This window comes from Aquarana catesbeiana, linkage group LG01, assembly GCF_042186555.1.
Source record: "Aquarana catesbeiana isolate 2022-GZ linkage group LG01, ASM4218655v1, whole genome shotgun sequence".
Taxonomy (NCBI): domain Eukaryota; kingdom Metazoa; phylum Chordata; class Amphibia; order Anura; family Ranidae; genus Aquarana; species Aquarana catesbeiana.
This window is the reverse complement of record NC_133324.1, coordinates 616,697,352-616,722,909: the sequence shown is the minus strand read 5'-3', so window position 1 is coordinate 616,722,909 and position 25,558 is coordinate 616,697,352. Positions and strand designations below refer to the sequence as shown.

At 46.7% G+C, this 25,558-nt stretch overlaps 1 protein-coding gene across 4 annotated transcripts in view; it reads right to left on the bottom strand.

Moving 5' to 3' along the window:
- WDFY3 (WD repeat and FYVE domain containing 3) overlaps nucleotides 1–826 on the bottom strand; it is a 370,646-nt gene extending 369,820 nt beyond the window's left edge. For 3 of the 4 annotated variants that reach the window (XM_073600175.1, XM_073600184.1, XM_073600201.1), the window contains exon 1: nucleotides 393–826. The gene's annotated coding sequence lies outside the window, so the exon portion shown is untranslated. The remainder of the gene's footprint in view (nucleotides 1–392) is intronic. The other variant, XM_073600193.1, reaches the window with a different exon arrangement.
- Nucleotides 827–25,558: the final 24,732 nt, after the last annotated feature.

Sequence of the window (25,558 nt, the reverse complement as noted above, 5' to 3'; positions counted from 1 at the left end):
GGTAAATCTAAAGGAAATTTGTACAAGAAAATTGTACAATGTATGGCCAGCCTTAGCCTATCCTAAGGAGCAGATCATTCCTTAAGGCTACACTAGGCTATGAAATCTCTGCTATTGATAATCAGAAGTGATTGATTACCGATATGTCCTGTTCATTACCAACAACCGGTGAGCTGTGTTGGTAAATGTGTAGTGTATTGGCAGGCTTGTGCCAGTCTGCAGTGGGCACAGGCTGGGCATCCATGAAGAATGAATGTTGCCAGCCTCCCCTAGATGGATGCAGTGCTGCTCCAGGCCTACCATGACAGTACGATGGACGATCAGGTCCAATGCAGCCATACAATGCCATTGTTCCCCGGGCAGGGATGATGCCATGCCCCCCTGGCACTCACCAGACATGCAGAGCCCAGGGCTCCTCGGATCTCCTCCTCTATTGCGGTCCTCCCAGCATGCTGCTGTCAGCCGATCGTCTATGATAGATCCCGGGCACACAATACAACACGTCCTCGGCTAGTCCTACAGACAATCGCTTCCTTCCTCCAAACGTCAAGGTGAGCAGAGAAAGCAATGGAGAGGATAGGGCTGGGATCTGCCGGGCTGGGTGCCTCCTTTCTTCAGTCCTGCTAGGTAGGTACAATGGTGCCAGCTGCTGCTCTTCTGCTTCTCCGTTCCATCAATGCCCCGTCCTCCCATCCCGGAAAGTCAGGAGTTGTTGCTGTTCCCAGCAGTTGCTGGTAGCCATTTTTAATCTTGATTCCTCCTCCCTCTTCCTGACTCACTCCTCGCTCTTCCCTGTCCCTCCCTTCCCCCTCTCTGCCTGTGTGATGGTGATGATGACACTGCCTGCCTGCTCTATTCTTCTGGATGGATGGAGAGAATGGGCAGCTTTTGTCACTTCCCTCCCTGCACACTGCCTTGTGGGAGACACTGAGCCAAGGAACACTCCCAGTATGGTCCATTCACAGGGCAACCATCCTTCCATGGCACTCAGATCAGGTGGGCACTCAGATCAGGTGGGCACACACCAATTGGATCAAACAAGGCATTCATTCCCCAATAAAATATCAAACATATTGAATGAAAATACAATCTATCAGAAATCATCTATTGAAAATATATATGTAGCACTAACTCTCGGCGGAGCTGCTGGTTTAAGCGGGCTTGTTACCTTCACTCTCAATACCTCTGTTTCACCAGCACCGGGTCTAGGGTTCCGTTGAGTTTACCTCTGGACGATATAAGCACCAAACACTTGAATAGGTTTTCCAATGCTTTAATAAAACGAACAAGGGAAGTAGCAGGAAAGAGGTAGTAGGAAAGCTGCAGGGAAGCTCAAATACCTTTCTGTTGTATTTCTTCAGAACATTCTTTGTAATTGAACACTTGTAATTGAATAGTCCCCCTTTCGTAGGATTTAATCTTTGCCCGCCTGGATAGGCCTCTCTCACTTGCCTAGCAGCCAGCACGTAGCACGAGCAAAAGTCTCTGCCACAGACTTATTTGGAATAAAACCCGTACGATCCTCTGCCACAGGATGTATTGGTTTGTGATGAATGTCAGATACAGTACTTGGACCTTTAAGCCAACCCGGCAGTACTATACTGTAAGATTACTTCGGAATGCGTCCTCCAACCGAGTCACCAGGCCCCTCTCCAGACCAGCACTCTGCATGATCCTTCCATGATGGGTCCTCCCCTGGGATCTCCTCGGTTGTCCAGCTTCTTCACTCAGGATAGACAGCTCAGGACCATTCCTCTGCTGCTGTGGTAGGCCCCAGACAGGCTTCTGGGCCCACCCACACGCCGCAGTGACGCGGGCCTCCGGAACGGTGGACCACAAGGTGGTATTTCTAGTGCATACCTGTCGGCCAGGAGGGCCAGCAGGTGGCTGAAAAACAAACCCTAAAACATGGCGTCTGTCCCGTAAATACCCTCTCCCAGAATGCAACTCGGAGGACCACCTCCACCGAGTTATCTCCAGGACAGAGGAGCACTCATTAGTTTCAACACATTGCTTTTCCAACACCTGCCGATGGTGACAACGACACACCCACCGGCACAATGTGGAACTGCATGCAACGTCAGCCAAGCTGGAACAGAGGCAAAACTAGCTTCCTATAATAAGCGACCCACTAAATTTACCTATCAGTGGTAGATAAAAATCTACCAGCGCTACATATATATTTTTTTCAAAACAAGGGTCTCCAAACTATGGCTCGCCCGCTACAGGATTGTATCTGGCCCCACAGCTAGGATTAGCAGCAGGCCCATAGGGCGCGCTGGGCATTTGCCTGATGGGCTGGGGCTGCATGTCCTAACAAGAGCTGGCTAATGCAGTGGTCCCCCCAGCCATAGACTGGTACCGGTCTAAGGCACAGCAGGAGGTATGTGGTGACCGCGGTCCGGACAAGGGTAACACAGACTGCGGTCGCCGCTCACCCCCCCCCCCCCCCGCTATATGGCCATACCTGTGTCTCCTCACCAGCCCCACCAACAATGTCATCCTATCAGCCACCATACAAGGACTGGAGATCTGCATAGAGAGCAATATTATATTATAATATTATCCACTTCAATACCAGACACTTTCACCCCTTCCCGCCAAGGACAATTTTCAGCTTTCAGCGCTGTCGCACTTTGAATGACAATTGCGCGGTCATGCTACACTGTACTCAAACAAAATTTTTATAATTTTGTTCCCACAAATAGAGCTTTCTTTTGGTGGTATTTGATCACCTCTGTGGTTTTTATTTTTTGCTAAACTAAAAAAAAACAACATTTTTGAAAAAAAAAAGTTTTTCTTCATTTCGGTTTTTAAAATGTTGTTTTCTTCACTGACGGGCACTGATGAGGTGGCACTGATGAGGCGGCACTGATGGGCACTGATGAGTTGGCACTGATGAGGATGCACTGATATGTAGAATTGATGGGCACTGACATGCGGCAATGATATGCAGCACTGATGGGCACCAATAGGTGGCACTGATATGCAGCACTGATGGGCACTGATAGGCGGCACTGATGGACACTGACTGGCGGCACTGATAGGCACTGACTGGCAGCTATGATGGGCACTGACAGGCGGCTGTGATGGGCACTGACAGGCGGCTGTGATGGGCACTGACAGACAGCTGTGATGGGCACTGACAGGCGGCACTGATTGGCAGATAGGCGGTACTGATTGGCACTGACAGGTGGCACTGATGGGCAGCACTGATGTTAAGGTACTGACAGATTTTATTGCTGGGCACTGAGATGGGCACTGACTGGCACTGTGGTGGGCACTGATTGGCACTTTGATGGGCACTGTGAGCTGTGTTTTAATTAGGGCACTGACTGACAGCTGAGGGGGCACATCTGAGGTGTTGTGGCACATCTGAGGGGGCTGTGCTGATAATCAATGTGCTGATTATCAGCACAGACCCCACCTCTGACAGGGAGAGCCGCCGATTGGCTCTCCCTGTCAGCACGAACCGAGAAATGATTGGTCACAGCTGATCACGTGGTAAGAAGCCTCTGACAGAGGCTTCTTATCACGATCGGAGATGCGGGGTGTCAGACTGACACGCCAGACTCGCGATCGCCGTGCTGCGCGCCCCCGCGGGCACGCGCCGGCATGTTATCCTACTGGACGTCATATGACGCCCAGTCAGGATAACACAACCATTTCCCGGACGTCATTCTGCATACGGCGAGCGGGAAGTGGTTAAAGCAGAGTTCCACCCAAAAGTGGAACTTACGCTTATTTGCTTCCTCCCTCACCCCCCCCCTCCGGTGCCACATTTGGCACCTTTCAGGGGGGGAGGGGGGGACAGGTACCCGTTTTTGACTGGTCCATGTCTCCACTTCTGGGAGACAGCACAGCGGCACCGTCCCTTCGGAATTTCAGCCTCCTTCTTCCGTCGCCGGGCCAATTATTAATCCCAGCGTGCTTCACGCATGCACAGTAGGAGACCCTCTGTGAAGCCAAAAAGGCGGCGGCAGCACCCGACAGCCAATACGAAAATCGGCTGGGGTGCCAAAATCACGGGCTCCCTGGACAAGTAAGTGTACATATATTAAAAGTCAGCAGCTACAGTAGCTGCTGAGTTCATTTTTTTTCCCAGGCTGGAACACCTCTTTAACAAGCGGGTAATCACTCGCTTGTTAACCACTTCCCGCCTCATATGACGTCCTTCAAAACGGGCCACTCGTGCGTGCCCCTCTGGGGAGCTCAGCGCGGCGATCCGTTGTGTGGTGTGTCCCTCAGACAGACCGCATCACCGATCATGGTAAAGAGAAAGGCCCCTTTCACACTGGGGCGGTTTGCAGGCGTTATTGCGCAAAAATAGCGCCTGCAAACCGCCCCTAAACAGCCTCCGCTGTTTGTTCAGTGTGAAAGCCCGAGGTGTGAAGCAGTGCGCTGGCAGAAGAAGAAATCTCCTGCAAGCCGCATCTTTGGAGCGGTGAAGGAGCGGTGTATTCACCGCTCCTAAACCGTTCCTGCCCATTGAAATCAATGGGACAGCGCGGCTATACCGCGGTAATACCGCGGCTATAGCTGCTCTATATGAGGGGTTTTGACCCTTTTTCGGCCACCAGCGGGGGGTTAAAACCGCACCGCTAGTGGGCGAATACCGCGGTAAAACAGCGCTAAAAATAGCGCTGTTTTACCGCCGACGCCCCCTACCGCCCCAGTGTGAAAGGGGCCTTAGGATGAGCTCCGGCGTGTTCGCACACTCCATGTGCAGAGCCCGCCAGGAAGTCGGCATGGCGCTGCGCTAATCACAGGCAGTGAGACATTTCCTGATCTCTGCAGCCGTGCATTGGAACAATGTCTCAGTGCCTGTGATTAGCACGTGGGGTGTGCGAACATGCCTGAGCTCATCCTTAGTAAAAAGCCTATGACGTAGGCTCTTTACCATGTGATCAGCTGTGTCCAATCACAGCCAATCACAGTGTAAATCAGAAATGCTGGTTATCAGCACTCCTCTCCTCATGCTGACAGCACATGAGTAGAGCCAATAAGCGGTTTTATTCAGTGGGGACATGCACAGATAATCAGTGCAATGATTTTCAGGGCAGCCCTATCAGTGATGCCTGCCAGTGCCCACCAGTGATGCCAATCAGTGCCCACCAGTGATGCCGATCAGTGCCCATCAGTGATGCCGATCAGTGTCCATCAGTGATGCCGATCAGTGTCCATCAGTGCTGCCTTTCAGTGCCCATCAGTGATGCCGATCAGTGTCCATCAGTGATGCCTGTAAGTGCCTCCTCATCAGTGCCGCCCACCAGTACCCATAATTGCCACCTATCAGTGCCGCCTATCAGTGCCCAACAATACAGCCTACCAGTGCTGCAAATCAGTGTTGCCTAACACTGTCTATCAGTGCTGCATATTAGTGCCTCTTTATCAGTGCCTATCGGTGCCACCTCATCAGTGCAGCCTTATCAGTGCACATCAGTAAAGGAGAAAATGTACTTATTTACAAAATCTTATAACTGACACTAAGAAAAACATTTTTTTTTCCAAATTTTCCATCTTTTTTCTTTTTTTTTTTAGCGAAAAATAAAACACCCAGTGGTGATTAAATACCACCAAAAGAAAACTCTAACTGTCTCAAAAAAATGATAACAATTTTGTTTGGGTACAGCGTTGCATGACCGCGCAATTGTCATTCAAAATGTGACAGCGCTGAAAGCTGAAAATTGACCTGGGCAGGAAAAGTGCCCGGTATTGAAGTGGTTATTATGATCCAGATCTTCAGCTTCTCCCACCCCCTACCCTGCTGATAGGATGACATCTTTGGCAGGACAGGAGACCCTGGAGAAGACACAGGCGGAATCCTGCCTCAGGACTGTGCAGGGGAGACAGAAAGTAAAAGGGGGCACTGTGATTACAGAGAAAAGGAGGGGGGGGGGGCATAACTGCAAGGGGCACTGTGATAGGGGACTGTGATTGCTAGGGGCACGGTAACATAAAGCGGCACTGTGATGGGGGGCTGAGATTGCTAGGGGCACGGTAACATAAAGGGTCACTGTGATGTGGGGCTGTGATTGCTAGGGGCACGGTAACATAAAGGGTCACTGTGATGGGGGGCTGTGATTGCTAGGTGCACGGTAACATAAAGGGGCACTGTGATGGGGGGCTGTGATTGCTAGGGGCACGGTAACATAAAGGGTCACTGTGATGGGGGCTGTGATTGCTAGGGGCACGGTAACATAAAGGGGCACTGTGATGGGGGGCTGTGATTGCTAGGGGCACGGTAACATAAAGGGTCACTGTGATGGGGGGCTGTGATTGCTAGGTGCACGGTAACATAAAGGGGCACTGTGATGGGGGGCTGTGATTGCTAGGTGCACGGTAACATAAAGGGTCACTGTGATGGGGGGCTGTGATTGCTAGGTGCACGGTAACATAAAGGGGCACTGTGATGGGGGGCTGTGATTGCTAGGGGCACGGTAACATAAAGGGTCACTGTGATGGGGCTGTGATTGCTAGGGGCACGGTAACATAAAGGGGCACTGTGATGGGGGGCTGTGGTTGCTAGGGGCACTGTAACATAAAGGGGCACTGTGATGGGGGGCTGTGATTGCTAGGGGCACTGTAACATAAAGGGGCACTGTGAGGAAGGAGGGGGCTATGATTGCTAGGGGTGCTGTAACATAAAGGGGCTCTGTAATATCAAGGGGACTGTACTGTGCTAAGGATCGACTCTGTGAAAATCCCATCACCAACCACCCCTCAATGTGCACTGATTGAATATTAAAGCGATTGTAAAGTCTATTTTTTAAGGGATACTTATCTGTTCTGTGCAATAGAATTGCACAAACCAGCCCCAATCCTCCATTTCTGGGGTGCCCTGCTGGTGCTTGTGCCTCCTTCTCTTCTTGGTGTGCCACCATAGGAAGCCACTTGTACAAAAAAGTGGAACCCCACCCCAACCTATAACTAGCCTTTTCTGCAAGGTGCACATGGAAGGACAATGCACATCACAAACAAACAAAAGATTTCCCGTCACTTACCAGCCAGCCCGCAAAACAACCAAATGGTGGCACAACTGCGGGCTCCAACCCGAGCCACTCTTCTGCATCCATAGATGCACTGTTCGGCTCGTCCCCACCTCCCGCTCTCTGGTCAATGGCTCCTGCTGCTATCAGCAAAGCCAGTGAAAGCAAAGAGAACCACTACAGACGGCCACAGCACTAGATTGAGTAAAGCTCAGGTAAGTATACAGTGCAATACAGATACTGGATCATTTTTTACCTTACTACAGAAAATGCATTAAGGTAAAAAATATTTAGGCTTTAAAACCACTTTAATCGCTTCAGCCCCGGAAGATTTTGGGACCACTGTCATTTATACAGCTATCAGTGCTATACAAATGCACTGATTACTGTGTAAATGACACTGGCAGTGAAGGGGTTAACCACTAGGGGGTGATGAAGGGGTTAAGTGTGGTTTAGGGAGTGATTTCTAACTGTGGGGGGGGGGCTACTAGTCACATGACAGCGATCACTGCTCCCGATGACAGGGAGCAGTGATCTCTGTTATGACACAAGGCAGAACGAGGAAATGTTTTGTTTACATAGGCACTTCCCTGTTCTGAGGCTCCATGACACGATCGCCGGGAGAACGGCGGACTCGGGCATGGTCGCGCTGTACGCGGCAGGCGCGCCTGCTATCCCCAGGTCTTAAAGGGGACGTACACATATACCCATTTGCCCACCGCTGCCATTGTGCCAACGTATGTCGGCGTGCAGCGGTCGGCAAGTGGTTAAAGCAGAACTAACCCCCCCCCCCCACCAAAAAATACTTACCTCATAATGTGGTGGTTATATCCCCCTCCAGCCACTGTCATCTTCTCCCCAGCTACTTCTGGGTGGTAGGTTTTCAGCCTCTTGATTGGTCGGGGAGGTAATGATGACATACCACATATGCGTCCAGGAGTGTGTCACTCTGGTACAGATATGACTCAGGTAAGTATTTAGTGGGTGAGGGGCGATACAAACACTGGGACATTTTTTACCTTAATGCAGGGAATTTGGCAATCTTCAACTTTTGAGTTCACGTTTTAAAGTGATACTAAACACACACTATTTAATTTACATTATCTCTTCTATTTCTGTATGTGGGTGATGGCACTGTAATTATTTTAATAAAAAAACATCTAAGTACCTTGACCCAGATCTTTCCCAGCCTGTCTGCAGAGAAACATAAGCATGAGGAGCTTTTAGTCCTCTGCTGCTGGCCACATGTTCAAAAAAAAAAACAGCCTTTGGAATACAGAGTCAAAATAAATAAATAATATCAATAAACAGTTTTATATTGGCATACAAATAAATATTTGAAATTAAATCTTTATTTTGTGGGAATAACATGGTGTGGGCAGATTTCTGCCAGTCACAGGCTGTGTCACTCCCCTCCAACCTGTGCCTTAGAATAAGAATGGGGGTGAAGTCACCATGAATCTATATGTAATATCCCACCCCCATGTTTAGCTGGTTAGTGGGCATGGAGGGAGTGGGCTGTCATTTACCACTGTGTATACGCCCACATGTGTGACTCTATAGTCACATGAGCTACTCAGCTTTCATAGGGAGGAAATGCTCTGCATAGAAACTCACTGATAACTGAGCATGTGCAGAGTTGCCACCCCAGCTGCAACATCCCTAGCTGAATTGGGGACATAAACAGAAGGTGAAGATAGAGAGCAGCAGGATCAACCAGGTTTTTTGCAGATTACAGAAAATGAATCTCAAAGTGACTGAGTATGAACAGCATGTAATACACTTTTTATTGATAGTTTTTTATGATGTTTAGTGACACGTTCATGTGAAAATTGTCCAGGCTTTAGAACCACTTTAATGTCCAGGCTTTAGAACCACTTTAAAGCCCAACACCTAGCAAATTTGTTTTCCTTATGCAGTCTGGCTGTGCCTGCACTGCATCGTTCAACTGCTCGTTTATTCTAGGGGTGAGCAGAAAGTTCATACTCACTTGATCCTCCGATCCTCCGGTGGATTGTTCCTGTCTATGGAGCGAGCTCTGAGCGTGCTGAGGTCAGGAGCAGGGTGGAGGGTGGTTTGGTCAGGAGCCGCAGGGAGGAACGGTGGGTCAGGTATGTATATTGCCACTGTCCTCTCCCCTAGAACAAAATGAGCAATTAACCTGTGCAGCTGAACTCCAGGAATGAGACAAACTATACCCTTGTAGTGCCCCCCCTCCATTACTTGCCCTAGTCCTGAGTCTGGCAACCTCCAGCTCTGTCCTCTAGCTGTAGGCTGTAGGCGGTCCCTTAACGTCATCCCGCGCAGGGCTATTAATTCTGCATTGTACTGTATGAAGTTGCTTAGAGAGGACTCTGTGGGGGGCCAGTCCTACCGCTGCCAGGAATAAGGTAAGTAACCTCAAAGTGGTTGTAAACCCTCACATGTACCCAGTGAAGTGACTGGCCTCAGGTAATACACAGAGGTGAATCAAATTCTCCTACTTCAATTGTACCTGTTTATCTACATTCGTCTTTCACCTACGTTCAAAGTACAGAATTGACACCCCAGAAGGATAACGTGACAAATTTGTGGCGTTGTTGAATTGTAAGTCTTGTTAACTGCACATTTTCACAAGTTTTACACTTGCAGAGCACTTGAAGCACAAGTTTTAGTTTACACTTTTCCAATTTGTAGCAAATGTGCGTGGCAAGTCTCTAGCAAGAGCAAAGTTGCAGTGGTGAGTCTACAGCAAGAGTTCTGCAAGTCACAGTGACCCCTGTGGTGGGATGACTATTGCACAACATAACTGATCTAGAACTTGCAGAATTTTTGCAAAGAAAGTTGATCTGGAGTCATGCAATGTGGACTTGCTGCAATTGTGCAACAAACTTGTGAAGCCTGGCAAGTCTAGCAGTAGTTTAGCAAGTAGTTTTCAAACTTGCAGCACAATTGCTTGCTGTCTGCGACAGGATCTCTGAAAAGCAGGGGATGGAGAGCTGAAGTTACATCAGTGGGTAGAGCTCTGAGAGCTGTTTGGAGGGAAGCAACACGCCCCCTTCACAGAGCGCACAGGAAAAGAGTTGAGGCTGTCAATCAGCTGGAGCTCCCTCTACACCATTTTTCTCTTGGTGTTAAGAAAAATTGTCAGTGTTGACTCTTCTTTTTCAAGACCTCTGCAGTTTGCCCTGGCATGCTGTCAATCAACTTCTGGGACACATCCTGACTGATGGCAGCCCATTCTTGCATAATCAATGCTTGAAGTTTGTCAGAATTTGTGAGGGTTTTTGTTCACCCGCCTCTTGGGATTACGGTCTGGGGAGTTTCCTGACCATGGACCCAAAATTTCCATTATTGTTCCCCAAGCCATTTAGTTATCCGTTTTGCCTTATGGCAAAGTGCTCCATCATGCTGAAAAGGCATTGTTTGTCACCAAACTGTTCTTCGATGGGTGGGAGAAGTTGCTCTCTGAGGAGGTTTTTGTAGCATTCTTTAATCGTGACTTTATTCTTAGGCAAAATTGTGAGTGAGCCCACTCCCTTGGCTGAGAAGCAACCCAACACATGAATGGTCTCAGGATGCCTTACTGTTGGCATGACAAAGGACTAATGGAAGCGCTTGCCTTTTCTTCTCTTGACAAGGTTTTTTCCAGATGCCCCAAGCAATCAGAAAGGGGATTCATCAGAGAAAATGACTTTACCCAGTCCTCAGCAGTCCAATCCCTGAATCTTTTGCAGAATATCTGTCTGTCCCTGATGTTTTTCCTGGAGAGAAGTGGCTTCTTTGCTGCCCTTTTTGACACCAGGCCATCCTCCAAAAGTCTTCTCCTCATGGTGCGTGCAAATGCACTCACACCTACCTGAGCAAGCTCTGCACTGGTGGTGCCTCGATCCTGCAGCTGAATCAACTGTAGGAGATGGCCCTGTTGCTTGCTGGACTTTCTTGGGCGCTCTGAAGCCTTCTTCCCAAATGCAGTGAAAATGTTTTTTATGGGATTAATTCATTTTCATGGCAAAGAAGGAATTTGCAATTAATTGCAATTCATCTGATCATTCTTCAAAACATTCTGGTGTATATGCAAATTGCCATTATAAAAACTGAGGCAGCAGAATGTGTGTATCCCGCCCCCTTTCTCAGGCGAGCTTCTCTATGAAGTGCTAGATAAACTGGCTACCTTGGCTCCTGTGAAAATCCTAAAGGCTGGAGACTTCAATAATATCCTTGATTACACATTAGATACTTCAAATCTGCAACATGCACAGAATCTGGAGCTGGTTCATTGGGCCGCTTCTGCGGGGCTGATGGAATTATGGCGGTGGAAGCATCCGAATCTCAGAAGCTACTCTCATTTGTCTCTGGAACATGCTTCCTCCTCCAGAATTGACCTAACATTTTTCTCTTCAGGCTTGCTGCCGTTGATATTGGAGGCCTCATATCAGGGTGGATTTGATTTAAATCAAGTCGATTTAAATCACAATTCAAATCACCAGTAAAAAGGTTTGATTTAAATTAACTCGATTTAAATCATAATGACAGTTTGATCAGCCATGGACCCGGCAGACATGCCGCTTCCTGCAACCGATCCATTGCAGGGCATAGTTCGCAGACATGAGACCCAGGAATCTAATCAGACTCAGGTGATGTGATTCTTTCAAGATCTGGATTCCTGCTTCGAGCAGCTCCAGGCCTCCTTAGGAAATCGAACCTGCAGCCTCAAGTACAATCAGCAGCTGCACCTATCGCACCAGTCGCAGCCACACATTCATATTTACTGCCAGCTCCGTCCCGTTTCTCTGGGGACTCCAAGGCCTGCAGGGGCTTCCTCAGCCAATGCACCATTCATTTTGAGCTCCAGCCTCAAAACTTTCTGTCTGATCGGGCTAAGGTAGCCTATATAATTTCCCTCCTCTCTGGTGAAGCTTTAGCCTGGGCTGCCCCCCTGCGGGAGAAGAATGACCCAGTGGTTTCCAGCCTGTCCCACTTCTTGAAGCTCTTTCGTAATATCTTCGAGGAGCCAGCTCGGGTTTCTTCAGCGGCTAGTGCCCTTTTTACGCATTCGCCAAAAATCTTGTTCAGTGGGACAATATGCGCTTCAGTTCCGTATCCTCACAGCAGAATTGAGCTGGAACAATGAGGCCCTGGTCGCAACCTCTTTACATGGCGTCTCTGACCGAGTGAAGGACGAATTAGCAGGAAGAGCCATCCCCGCCGGTCTGGACGAAGTAATTTCCTTGTGCAATCAGATTGACATTCATTTCCAGGAGAGGTCCCTAGAAAAAAGACGCCAGCACCCCCTAGGTTCTAGTCAGCCAGAACTCTTCCCCCGTTGCCCTGTGGAGCATCCTCTGCCTGCTGAGGAACCTATGCAGCTGGGCCGGACCAGATTAATCCCTGAAGAACGTGCTAGACACAGAACTCTGGGCTTGTGTCTTTATTGTGGGGGCAAGAGTCATTTTCATGACTCCTGCTCGCTTCGTCCGGGAAATGCTTGGGTCTAATACATTTGGAAGGTGGAGTATTGGACCCAGAAACATCACCTTCTCGTCTTCTTCTTCCGGTGTTCCTCCATGTAGGCCCTTCTCCCCAATCGGTCCTAGCATATCTGGACTCCGAGGCTGCCGGCAATTTTATGGACTGGAGAACTGCTTCTTCTATGAAGCTTACCCTTTCTCCTCTTGCTACACCACTGGTAGTCTCGGCAATTGATGGCACTGTGCTCCCAGGGGGCCCTATCCGTTTCCAGATACTACCTATTAGGATGTCGGTAGGGATACTCCACCAGGAGTGGATTTCCTTCTTCATTCTACCCAAGGCCTCTACCCCCATTGTATTGGGCCTTCCTTGGCTACAGCACCACTTATACATGTGGCCTGGGTCTTTGCGCAGATCATGACTTGGGGTCCTTTGTGTTTCTCGTCCTGTCTTCTCAAGGTGGCCCCCAAGGAGAGACTTCCCATTGCTACCACATCCGTATCTTCTGATCTTCCCGCGGCATACAGCGATTACCGGGATGTGTTCTGTAAGAAGTCTGCTGAGGTGCTTCCTCCCCACAGATCTTTTGACTGTGCCATTGACCATGGAGTAACTCTGAGTGTCTGAGTATGTCGCTGAGAATCTGGAGAGAGGCTTCATCCGGAAATCCTCGTCGCCTGCAGGAGCAGGGTTCTTTTTCGTTGCCAAAAAGGATGGTACCCTCAGACCCTGCATTGACTATCGAGGGTTAAACGCAGTGACTATCAAAAATCGATACCCCTTACCTCTAATATCGAAGCTATTCGAAAGGTTGAAGGGGGCTTCCATTTTCACCAAGTTGGATCTCAGAGGTGCATACAATCTCATTAGAATACGGGAAGGTGACGAATGGAAGACTGGGCATTACGATAACCTGGTTATGCCTCTTAGTTTGTGTAATGCTCCAGCTGTGTTCCAGAACTTTGTCAATTAAATCTTCAGGGATCTACTGTACCAGTTTGTTGTCATCTATCTGGATGACATTCTCATCTTTTCCGAAAATCTGCTTGCTCACAGAAATCATGTCCGCACCGTACTTCAGCGCCTTAGAGAGAATAATCTCTATGCCAAGCTGGAGAAATGTTCCTTTGAATGTCCTGAGGTCCTGTTTCTGGGATGTTTTGTTTCTAGTTTGGGTCTTAGCATGGATCCCGGAAAGGTCTCGGCTATTACCAACTGGCCCCTTCTTGCTAGCCTCAAGGCCACATAGCACTTTCTTGGCTTCACAAATTATTATAGGCAGTTCATAAGGAATTACTCTTCCATTGCCGCGCCTATTATCGCTTTGACCAAGAAGGATGCGAATGCCAAAGACTGGCCTCCCGAGTCTGTCTCTGTGTTTCACGATCTGGACCTCTCTTGAGGAGACCAAATCCTGGGGACCCATTTTTTATTGAAGTAGACGCTTCTTTGATGGGGGTGGGAGCTGTGTTTCTTCAGTTCTTTGAGAAGAGACGTCAACCATGTGCATTCTTCTCCAAAAAATTTTCTCAGGCAGAGAGAAATGATTCCACTGGTGATCGGGAACTTCTCGCAATTAAATTGTCGTTGGAAGAGTGGCGTCATCTCTTGGAGGGTTCCCCTCACTCCATTACGATCTTTACTGATCACAAGAATCTACAATACCTACAGAATGCTAAACGTCTGAACCCCAGACAGGCCAGGTAGAGTCTCCTCTTTTCTCATTTTAAATTCACGATTACGTACAAACCTGGTTCCTGCAACGGTCGGGCTGATGCGCTATCTAGGTCATTTGACACTTTGGACAAGGAGTCAACCCCTGATCCTGAGACGATCATTCCGACCTCATGCATTGTTGCCCATTCTACCACCCTGGAATCAAGAATTCCTCCTGGCAAGACCTTTGTTCCCATGGAGCTAAGAGCTAAGATCCTTCGTTGGAGACATGATTCCAAGGTGGCAGGTCATGCTGGGTTCCTCCGATCCTTCCTGTGCATCAGTCATCTCCACTGGTGGCCTAATCTCCGTTCGGATGTTAAAGATTACGTTAAGGCTTGTCATGTCTGTGCTCAGTCTAAATCTTCCATACAAGCCCCTGCTGGTCTTCTCATGCCCTTGCCCATTCCTAAGGAGCCCTAGTCTCACATCGCCATGGATTTTATCACTGATCTTCCACTGTCGGAGAATAATACCGCCATTTGGGTGGTAATCGATCGGTTCTCCAAGATGGCTCATTTTGTTCATCTTCCTGGTCTCCCTTCTGCCTCTGCCTTGGTTCCCATTTTTGTACGAGAGATTTTCCGCCTTCATGGTGTTCCTTCCCATGTCGTTTCGGACAGGGGTGTTCAGTTTACGTCCCATTTTTGGAGAGCCTTTTGCAAATCCCTCAACATTACCTTGGATTTTACCTCTTCTTACCATCCCCAATCCAATGGCCAGACTGAGAGGGTTAATCAAGAGTTGGAGGTCTTTCTCCGTACCTTGGTCTCGGCTTATCACGATGATTGGGCATCACTACTCCGTGGGCAGAGTTCTCCTACAATAATCATGTCAAGGTCAGTTCTCAGAAAACACCCATTGTCACTGTTTATGGAAGACATTCTCAACTCCCTCTTCCTATGACCTGTTCTTCGGACATTCCAGCTTTGGCTACTGTTCAGGAATCATTCAATTCCATGTGGGCTGACGTTCATGATTCCCTCCAGAAAGCTGCCAACAAATTCAAGAGTTTTTGGCAGTCATGGTTATGCAATAGAGTTTTGTCTGTCAGCTTACCTGTCTCCATGTGTTCATCTCTAGAGACCAGCTGACTCTCACCTGACTGCTTTTATAATCTCTCCTCTAGCATGGCTCCAACCCAGCTCCTATATTAACCTCTGCCCTGCAGGCTAGCCCTGCTGATCAACCTTTGTGTGTTTTGGCTTCCTGTTTCCTGCCTGCCGTGTGCTCTACGTTTGTTTCTGTTACCGACCTTGGCGTGTTCTCAACTATTCCTGTCTGCTCATGACCCTGACCTTTGGCGTGTCCCCGACTATCCCTGTTTGCCTGTGACCCTGAACCTTGACGTGAACTCTGTTGTCCTTGTCTGCTTGTGGCATCGAGCTTGGTTTATTCCCTTACTTTCCCTGTTTCCTACTGTGGGTGTGAGCTGGGGGACCCTGGGGGTTTGCGACCTGGAGCCAGTTGCAGCCCAGTCCATCCTCACCACTAGAGGCTCTGGTGAACACCTGCTGGCTCTTACGTGACTGAGCAATGCACATTGTCACTACATGCAGACCTAACCTGTCTCTATATATCACCCTAACCTGGCACTATATACCCACCTAACCTGGCAGTATATACCACCCTGACCTGGCACTATATACCATCCAGACCTGGCACTATATACCCACCTAACCTGGCTCTATATATTACCCTAACCTGGCACTATATGCCACCCTAACCTGGCACTATATACCACACTGACCTGGCACTATATACCACCCTAACTTGGCACTATATACCCACCTAACTTGGCTCTATATATCACCCTGACCTGACACTATATACCATCCTGACCTGGCACTATATACCCACCTAAACTGGCTCTATACATCACCCTAACCTGGCACTATATACCACCCTAACCTGGCACTATATACCCACCTAAACTGGCTCTATATATCACCCTAATCTGACACTATATACCACCCTAACCTGGCACTATATACCACCCAAAACTGACACTATATACCAACCTAACCTGGCACTATATACCACCCTGACCTGGCACTATATACCTCCCTGACCTAGTACTATGTACCCACCTAAGGCTCTATATATAAAAAAAACTGAGGCAGCAGACTTTTCAAAACTTTGGCCATGGCTGTAGATGAGCTGACAATTTTGATCAAGGTTTGATGGATCATGCATTGGGAAATACTACTAACATTGGGATCTTGTTCCCTCCCATTTTGCCTGACAAGTGGGACACTTGCAGCCACACATCAAAAGACTAGGGATGTGAGAAGGAAGAGGCACATCATGGGTCAGAAGCAGGGGCCACGACTATTAGTGCCCCCCTTTCCTTGCCAACAAGGAGGCAGATGTGTTTGTATGGCTACATTATGCCCATAAGCTACTGATGCAGTTTTGACCATTGGATTCCCACATCAAAGTATACAGTAATATATCACAATTTTCAGAGCTAAGGCAACAACACTCAGAAAAGGATGCTTCATCCTGAGTCAATAGGATTTGTCAATAATAACACATTTGCAAAACACACCAAGACTTTCTTTCAGGCCTCTCTGCTCCTCCCCACCTGCTGATGTTTTGCTGTGAATATGAAACGTGAGCTGATGGTTGGTGATCAGCTTGTTCAACATTGCTTTTCGCATTCACATTAGGCCCCTGGTCACACCAAATCCAACTTCACATGAAATCGTACGATTTCAAAGCCGCACGTCAGTGTGACTTGAGGTGTGATTTGGGTTACATCTGTGCAATTTCATGCACAGGTGTCTATGCAAGTCTAACCTGAAATCAGCAAAAGTACTGCAGGAACTACTTCTTCAAATTGGTACGGCACCGCAAAGTCAGCGGTGCTGTACCAACCGATTTGAACAGTTCCATTGCTGACAATTGGGTGTGACTTGTCAAATGGCAGTCACACCGGTGTAACCGGGGGCTAAGTGCATACCAGGAGGGGACATACATTCTACATCGGCATATGCGTGGCCAACATCCTCCCTTGCTTGCTGCTCTTCAGGATGGCTAGCAAGGGCTGCCACTCTCTCAGGATGGGCTAAAACTGAAGAATACAAAATGCTTAACAAATGTAAAAGCATTACAATTTCACATATTCTTCTTACAGTGAACAAATTTGAAACAAACTTCTAAGACAAATTTGGACATGTGTTAGTTACTTACCACTCTGCCAGTCATCTGTGTCATCCCAAGTTTAGACTCCACACAGCACAATCAGACTGATGATCGGCAGCAGTGTCCGTTGAAAGTTGTCAAAAAGCGGCAGATAGGCGGGGTCCACCCCTTGTCTGGTGACATGCCCACAGAGCAAGCCTTCTATTGAGAAGTTGCTTCAGATCAGGCCTTTGCTTTTTGACATTCCAGGTGGAACAGCGAACCCCCCCCCCACTGCATTAACTGCTGCTATGATCCCATGCCACAGCCGGTCTTTCTCAGCTTGGTCAGCGTAGGATGACCTGGCCCAACTTATGCCTTCATAATGGCACACATAATGCAACACCAGGGCCAGGTTCTCTGTATAGGAGAAGGCCGGAAGCCAGGGTCGCTGCACTCTGCCCCATTGACGGGCCCTCTTCAGCGCTGGATTTAGAGGCAGAGTGCGCAGGAGATGGAAGTGTAGACACCCCAGCTTCTGCCTGTCTTCTGGAGGAACAATGCCCCTTCCCTCCAACAGCTGGAGCCCCCCTCACACTACAGCAAGACAAAGGAAAGCTTTATTTTGAGTCCATTCAAGGTTCTTATTTTAACTGAAGCACTGATAAAGTGGGAGTTTTTTCTGAACCCCAAATGCATTGATTGTTTTGTATTTTAGCTGTTTTATCTGTAAAATACTGCATTTTTCTGCTGTAAGGCTTTCTTTAAAAAAAATAAATGCCTTCGATTAGGGGTTGATATTTTGGGGTTTTAACTTCTATTTTTAGTTTATGCTAAAGCCCGCTTGGGGATTTTTACCTACAGGTAAGCCTAAAATAAGGCTTACCTGTAGGTAAATGAATATCCCCTAACCCTGGATGCAGCCGCTGACATTACCAGCGCATGCTCTCTGAAGGTCCAGCATACTGTGCCGGACCTTCAGAGCTTCTTGCCGGAACTGAGGGCTGCTGCTCGCATGCACAGGAGTGATGTCATCGCAACTCCGCTCACTCACAGCACTGGAGCTCGCGAACCCGGAAGAAAGACTGGGGGAATATGTCAGCCCTCTCAGCGGCGACAGCGTGCTGCTGGAAGAGCTTCATTCTAAGTTAAGTAGTTCATAATGTGCACATTATGCCTTTGTTTTACAGGTTTTTTGTTTTTTTTTAAATACTGCAGTGGTTTACTACCGCTTTAATAGGGCCTTTTTAGGTTTGCCGTCCTCAAAGTGCAGCATTTACTTGTCATTGATCAAAAGAAAGAATCACAGCTTACTGTCTCTCTGGCCCTCTGGAAAGGTGCACAGAAAAGCATGTTAGTTTCCTGGCAAACTATACACTGGTCAGAGAGAGAAGGAAGTTTTGTTCCTTTCTTTTGTTCAGCAATAACTGAATGCTTCACGTGTGGATGGTTTTCAATTATTAACAAAAAAATACTAATGCACAAACACTATTCATTAAAGGCTAATTTCACCTTTTGTTTTTCTAAAATCCAGCTCCCCTATGTACCAATATACCATTAATGTACATCTGTTGCAGAAAAATACAAGCTTTCTTTGATTTTGAGAACGAGGCCTTACCTTAGCCCTTGCTGTGTTTCTTAGAAAGCTTCATTGTGTCCTGACATTAGATGTAGGATGGAGAAACCAGTAAGAGACAGGAATGAGTTTACCAGCTGACCTCATTAGCACATCTTCAACTATCAGCTATGTTTTCACAGCATCCCAGGCATCCCCCCACACGTTAATTTTACCTGGCTTCCTCTGCATCCCTTCAGATGGGCTCAGGCTGCATGCTAAACTCCCTGGGACCGCATGCAGCCCATGGGACACCCCTGATATAGTGCAAAAGCCTGCCTGATTGGATACAGAGTGATCGGATAGATGGTTTGTCCACCTGTTATATAGTTTTGGTAAATCTAAAGGAAATTTATACAGAGATTGTGCAATCAGATTATATAGTGGCCACATTTATACACCTAAAATTTCCTAGTTGTGCTTTCAGTGTCATTAATTGCTAACGGCACACCAAACACAGAAGCAAACACACATTTTGTCACATGAAAAAATTGGTGACAAATTCAGAGGTAAAAAACACGCAACTCGCACCACGCCAAAATGTCCCATTAGCTACTTTGACATGTGTAGCGCAGCCCATTAAAAACAACGGGTTGCCCTATGTGTGTCACTGGAGAAACGAGCCAAAAAACATGCGCTCCTACTACTCTAGGTGTGAATGGGGCCTGAAAGTGAAATTGGTGAGTTTACATAATGACTCATTTTGACGCATGGCAAACCACACCAAAAATGCGCTCTTTGCCATGTGTTTCAGAAACACGCTGCAAATGTGCATCGTGCTTCTATTGAAATTACATGTTAAAGGCACCCCAAGTGTGGCAAACGCACCAAAAACTGTAGTAACACTCCATGCTCCATTTTAAAAAAAAAATCTGGAGCGTCTCTGGGGAGTTTGTTGTCATTCAAGTGAATAGGCTGCCCTATGCCTAACGAGCGAAAATGATCCAGAACACCCAAATCACATGAATACGGAAATGTGAGTTTTCTCTACGTGGAGATGTGAACGAGGCCTGACAACTGAGTATCTGCATCCATTCCTCCTCCTATGTACTTGTATAAAGATGGTCTTACACTGCAGTCTGATTATATAATCTCTGTACAATTTCCTTTTGATTTACCAGATCCATGGAATCGGAGGACACACCTGAACAATCCATTTAATTTGTCTCCAATCAGGCAGGCACTTGTACTACATAGCTGATAGAAGATCTAAAGGAGATTGTATAATCAGATTGTATAGGAAGTAGATGGAAGGTAGTATTGTAATGAGGGAGGTGTGGTCCAGAGTGGTAAACACACTCTATCAGACCCTCTTCTGTGATGCAACAAGGAAGTGAAGGCTTCTGGGAGATGGCCTACAGGAAGTGAATGCTGAGAGACGATCTACAGGAAGTCATTCCTAAATTTTCCTACAGAAAATCATTTCAAAAATTCAAATAAACTGACAAGATTTTAAACCTCCTGTGGATAAGATAAGTGAGAGAAAAGCACACTGGGACATCTTTGCCAGTAATGGCTTTGGGAAAACACTTCTATTTATTATGAAAAGTGAAACTCTGCACGAAAAGGTGAATTTTTCCTTTAACCCCTCGGCGGCCTCACTGCACTAGGCTTTTTGCCATGGGGCTGCATATTCCCGTACCTCCCTTTGTGCTTAGAGTGAGCCGCATGGTGACCAGGGTCTCACCGAGAGCCCCAGGCCCCGTTCTGAAGAACAAAACCTGGAATGTTCGATTCAGGGTCACCTGATCGCTGTAGTACCCTCTGATTAGCTATCACAGTGATCAGTCACTGTGAAGCCCGCCCCCATGTTTTTTGTCTCTGTGAATGGACAAGAAAGATACCTTATATCTTTCTCTGACCTTGCAGAGTTAGGGTCCTTTTCACACGGACTTGTACGTGTACGGACTCAGCTCAGCAGGGATCGATCTGAGCAGGTGGATGACAGGTCCGTCTCTGATTACTGTGCGGAGCTGTACCTGTCAAAACCCCGCTCTCCTCTATGGAGATTGGATGAAAACGGACCACCTATCCGTTTTCATCCGATCCGATTCTCCAGACGGATTGAAAATAAGGTTTCCATTCGTGTGGATTTCACAGACAGGATCGGATCGGATATCGGCGGATGACAGCGGACATATCACTGCTGACATCCGCCGCTCCATAGGGCTGAATGAAGTGTCCGATCAGGTCCACCTGAAAAACTGACAGGTGGACCTGATTGGAAAGCCTGTGTGAAAGGGCCCATAGAAAAAAAAAAGTGTGTGTGGAAAAAAAAAAAAAAAATATATATATATATATATATATATACCTAGATCAAGGTTTGGTCTAGGTCAATGTCAGGGTTTGTAATTGGGTCAAGGTCAGGGTCAGTTTTTTTTGGACGGGATTTATTTTTTTTAATTACGGTAGTATCAGTGCGTTTTAGGTAGGATAAAAAAAAGCAAAATGTGCATTATTGATTCTGGGCTGTACTATGAGTACAAACAACAACTAACATACACATATGTGGTATCACTGCGATCGGCAAGAGTGGGAGAATTTGTTTTGGGTTGTTCTTTGGTGGTAGGTTATGGTAGTATAATAAGAGAAGCTGCGCTAGATTAGTCCCAGTTGATGCAAATGGATCCTTGATTAAATACCATGACAATATGTTTTCCATAATTGAGGATGGTGAGGAAAATCCTTTTCACAGTGACACCACAGTGATTCACATCAAAAAGTGCACAGCCACCTTAAGACAAACTTGCTTACCAGATAGCAAGCAAAACCAGGTGTGTGGCTATAGCCCAGCCTTGGTCCTTACTTGCACAGAAGATCTTATGGACGATAATCACAGAATGGATGGCTGCAATGTCTCTCATACACTGGCAACACTGTAGAAAAAAAAAGACTGGCCTTAGTGTGATATGGCCTTACAGGTTTATTGTAGATTAAAAATTTGCATGGGTTAAAACAGAGTCGGTCGGCTCGCAACAGGCGCCCATCCTCCTGGTACAGACAGCGTGGTGATGTCAACATGTCCCCTCCTCCAAAATTATGTTATGGTAGTAGCCAGAAATATACAGCTAAATTTAAAAAAAAAGATTTTTGGGACAGATTAACAATCATCCATCAAACTTTTAATACTTGGTTGCAAATTCTTTGCAGTCAATTACAGCCTGAAGTCTGTAATGCATAGACATCACCAGACGCTGGGTTTCATCCCTGGTGATGCTCTGCCAGGCCTCTACTGCAACTATCTTCAGTTCCTGCTTGTTCTTGGGGCATTTTCCCTTCAGTTTTGTCTTCAGCAAGTGAAATGCATGCTCAATCGGATTCAGGTCAGGTGATTGACTTGACCATTGCATAACATTCCACTTCTTTCCCTTAAACTCTTTGGTTGCTTTCGCAGTATGCTTCGGGTCATTGTCCATCTGCACTGTGAAGCGCCGTCCAATGAGTTCTGAAGCATTTTGCTGAATATGAGCAGATAATATCACTGACTGACACATAATGACACATAATCACACACATAGGTTGGACTTGATGGACGTGTGTCTTTTTTCAACCTCACCTACTATGTAACCTACTATGTAACTATGTAATATCGCCTGAAACACTTCAGCCATACATGCCCACGCCATCACACTACCACCACCATGCTTCACTGGCATTCTTTGGATCTTGAGCAGTTCCTTTCCTTTTCCATACTCTTCTCTTCCCATTACTCTGGTACAAGTTGATCTTGGTCCCATCTGTCCATAGGATGTTGTTCCAGAACTATGAAGGCTTTTTTAGATGTTGTTTGGGAAACTCTAATCTGGCCTTCCTGTTTTTGAGGCTCACCAATGGTTTACATATTGTGGTGAACCCTCTGTATTCACTCTGGTGAAGTCTTCTCTTGATTGTTGACTTGGACACACATACACCTACCTCATGGAGAGTGTTCTAGATCTGGCCAACTGTTGTGAAGGGTGTTTTCTTCACCAGGGAAAGAATTCTTCGGTCATCCACCACAGTTGTTTTCCGTGGTCTTCCGGGTCTTTTGGTGTTGCTGAGTTCACCGGTGCGTTCATTCTTTTTAAGGATGTTCCAAACAGTTGATTTGGCCACACCTAATGTTTTTGCTATCTCTCTGATGGGTTTGTTTTGTTTTTTCAGCCTAATGATGGCTTGCTTCAGTGATAGTGACAGCTCTTTGGATCTCATATTGAGAGTTGACAGCAACAGATTCCAAATGCAAATAGCACACTTGAAATGATCTCTGGACTTTTTATCTGCTCTTTGTAAATGGAATAATGAGGGAATAACACACACCTGGCCATGGAACAGCTGAGCAGCCAATTGTCCCATTACTTTTGGTCCCTTAAAAAGTGGGAGGCACATATACAAACTGTTGTAATTCCTACACCGTTCACCTGATTTGGATGTAAATACCCTTAAAGCTGAAAGTCTGCAGTTAAAGCACATCTTGTGTGTTTCATTTCAAATCCATTGTGGTGGTGTATAGAGCCAAAAAGATTAGAATTGTGTCGATGTCCCAATATTTATGGACCTGACTGTATATGCTTTTAGGAAGTGTGTGTGGAGAGGGGGGTTCAGGGGTTAAAGCAAACCTTTTATCAATTGGGCAAAGCATAGGGTATACTGTATGCTTTTAGCTCTCTCCAGGCAGTGCTGTTCAGCATTCACATAATATTTGTTTTGTCTCTCATGAAAATAGTGGCTTTTTTTCACGAAAAAAAGACTGTTAAAAGCACTTAATGTCCAATTTGCAAGCCTGAGAGATGGTACTTCATGTCTGGCCATTTCTATGGCACAATCTGTGTTTCCAGCATTTTCTTCTGATATTAGTAGGCTCAGAAATAATGGATTACTTTCAGAACTTACAAACACCTTTAAACATAGTTAAACTGGATAGTTAATCAGGGTTAAAGTCCAACTCCAGGAAAACTAAAAGTTCTTGGTTAAACGCGTGTTTCTGTCCAGGTGATGGGAAAATCACTTTTACTTATCCGATCCTCTGCTCCCCCTGGCAGACAACAGTCCCCTATGCTTCGGCAGTGGACTGTCCCTTGGCAACCTCATGTCTAACGAAGGGCTTTGGGCCCTGAATTATTCTTGATGACGTCAGAAGACCTTAGACTGCTGAAATGCAAGGGAGAAGAGGCTCCAGGGACTGGTCCAGCAGCGTGGAATTGCCTGTAGGAACAGAGGATCAGGTAAGTGCTTTACCAAGTCCCCTAAATAGAAACAAGCTGTTAACACTTGCAGTGCAGGCATGGCCCCACTCCAAGGGAGAACTTTTAGTGTTTGCCAGAATTAGGCTTTAAGAAAATACAATTTTATTTTTTAAGTACAGTGGTTTATATAGCACCAACAGTTTATGCAGCACTTTACATACTGTAAATTCACATCAGTCCCTGCCCTAAAGGAGCTTGCAATCTAAGATCCCTACTTCACATGGCTACAAATACATACTAGGGCCATTTTAGACAGGAGTAGGGATGAGCTTCGTGTTCGAGTTGAACCCATGTTCGACTCGAACATCGTCTGTTCGACCATTCGTCGAATTGCAAATGATATGGGCCGTTCGCGCCAAATTCGTGTGGTGCGTCACAGCCCATAATTCACTGCGGCATCGCAGTGCATTGCTGGCTGATGATTGGCCAAGCATGCACTATGACCCGTATGCTTGGCCAATCACAGCGCTGTCAGTAAAGAGAGCTGTAATTGGCCAAAGCCAGGGTGGATTTGGGCAATTATGGCTCAGGGGGTTTAGAACACGCCCCACACTATATATGGCCGCCTGCACGGCGGCCCTGTGTAGTGTGTTCCAGGGTGCTGAGAGATAGAGAGAGAGAGAGACAGTGTCATTTAATTTGAGTTAGATAGATTAGGCAGGACAGTCAGTCAGTTAGCTGCACTTACAGTGTATTGTGTATATATATGCATCCCAGGTGTTGTATGTATATATATATATATATATATATATATATATATATATATATATATATATATATATATATATATATATATATATATATATATATATACACTGTATTCAGTACAGCTAGATCAGTTCCTGTTATCTTCCTACTGACAGGCAGGCTTGTCTTGTTACAGTATTTACAGCTACCTGAAGAAAATTGCTGGTGTTCTTTTGATCCTATTAGTACCACAGTCAGGTAGCTAGACTATTTACAGTTAGTGTAGTGCATCCTCCTCACAGTTTTCAGCTAAAGCTACAAGTTAGTTTAGTGTGACCTCTGCACAGTGTTCAGCTAAAGCTACAAGTTAGTGTAGTGCGTCCTCCTCACAGTGTTCAGCTAAAGGTACAAGTTATTTTAGTGCGACCTCTGCACAGTGTTCAGCTAAAGCTACAAGTTAGTGTAGTGCGTGCTCTGAACAATGTTCAGCTAAAACTACAAGTTAGTGTAGTGTGACCTCTGCACAGTGTTCAGCTAAAGCTACAAGTTAGTGTAATGCGTCCTCTGAACAGTGTTCATCTAAAGCTACAAGTTAGTGTAGTGCGTCCTCCTCACAGTGTTCAGCTAAAGCTACAAGTTATTGTAGTGCGTCCTCCTCACAGTGTTCAGCTAAAGCTACAGGTTAGTTTAGTGTGACCTCTGCACAGTGTTCAGCTAAAGCTACAAGTTAGTGTAGTGCGTCCTCTGAA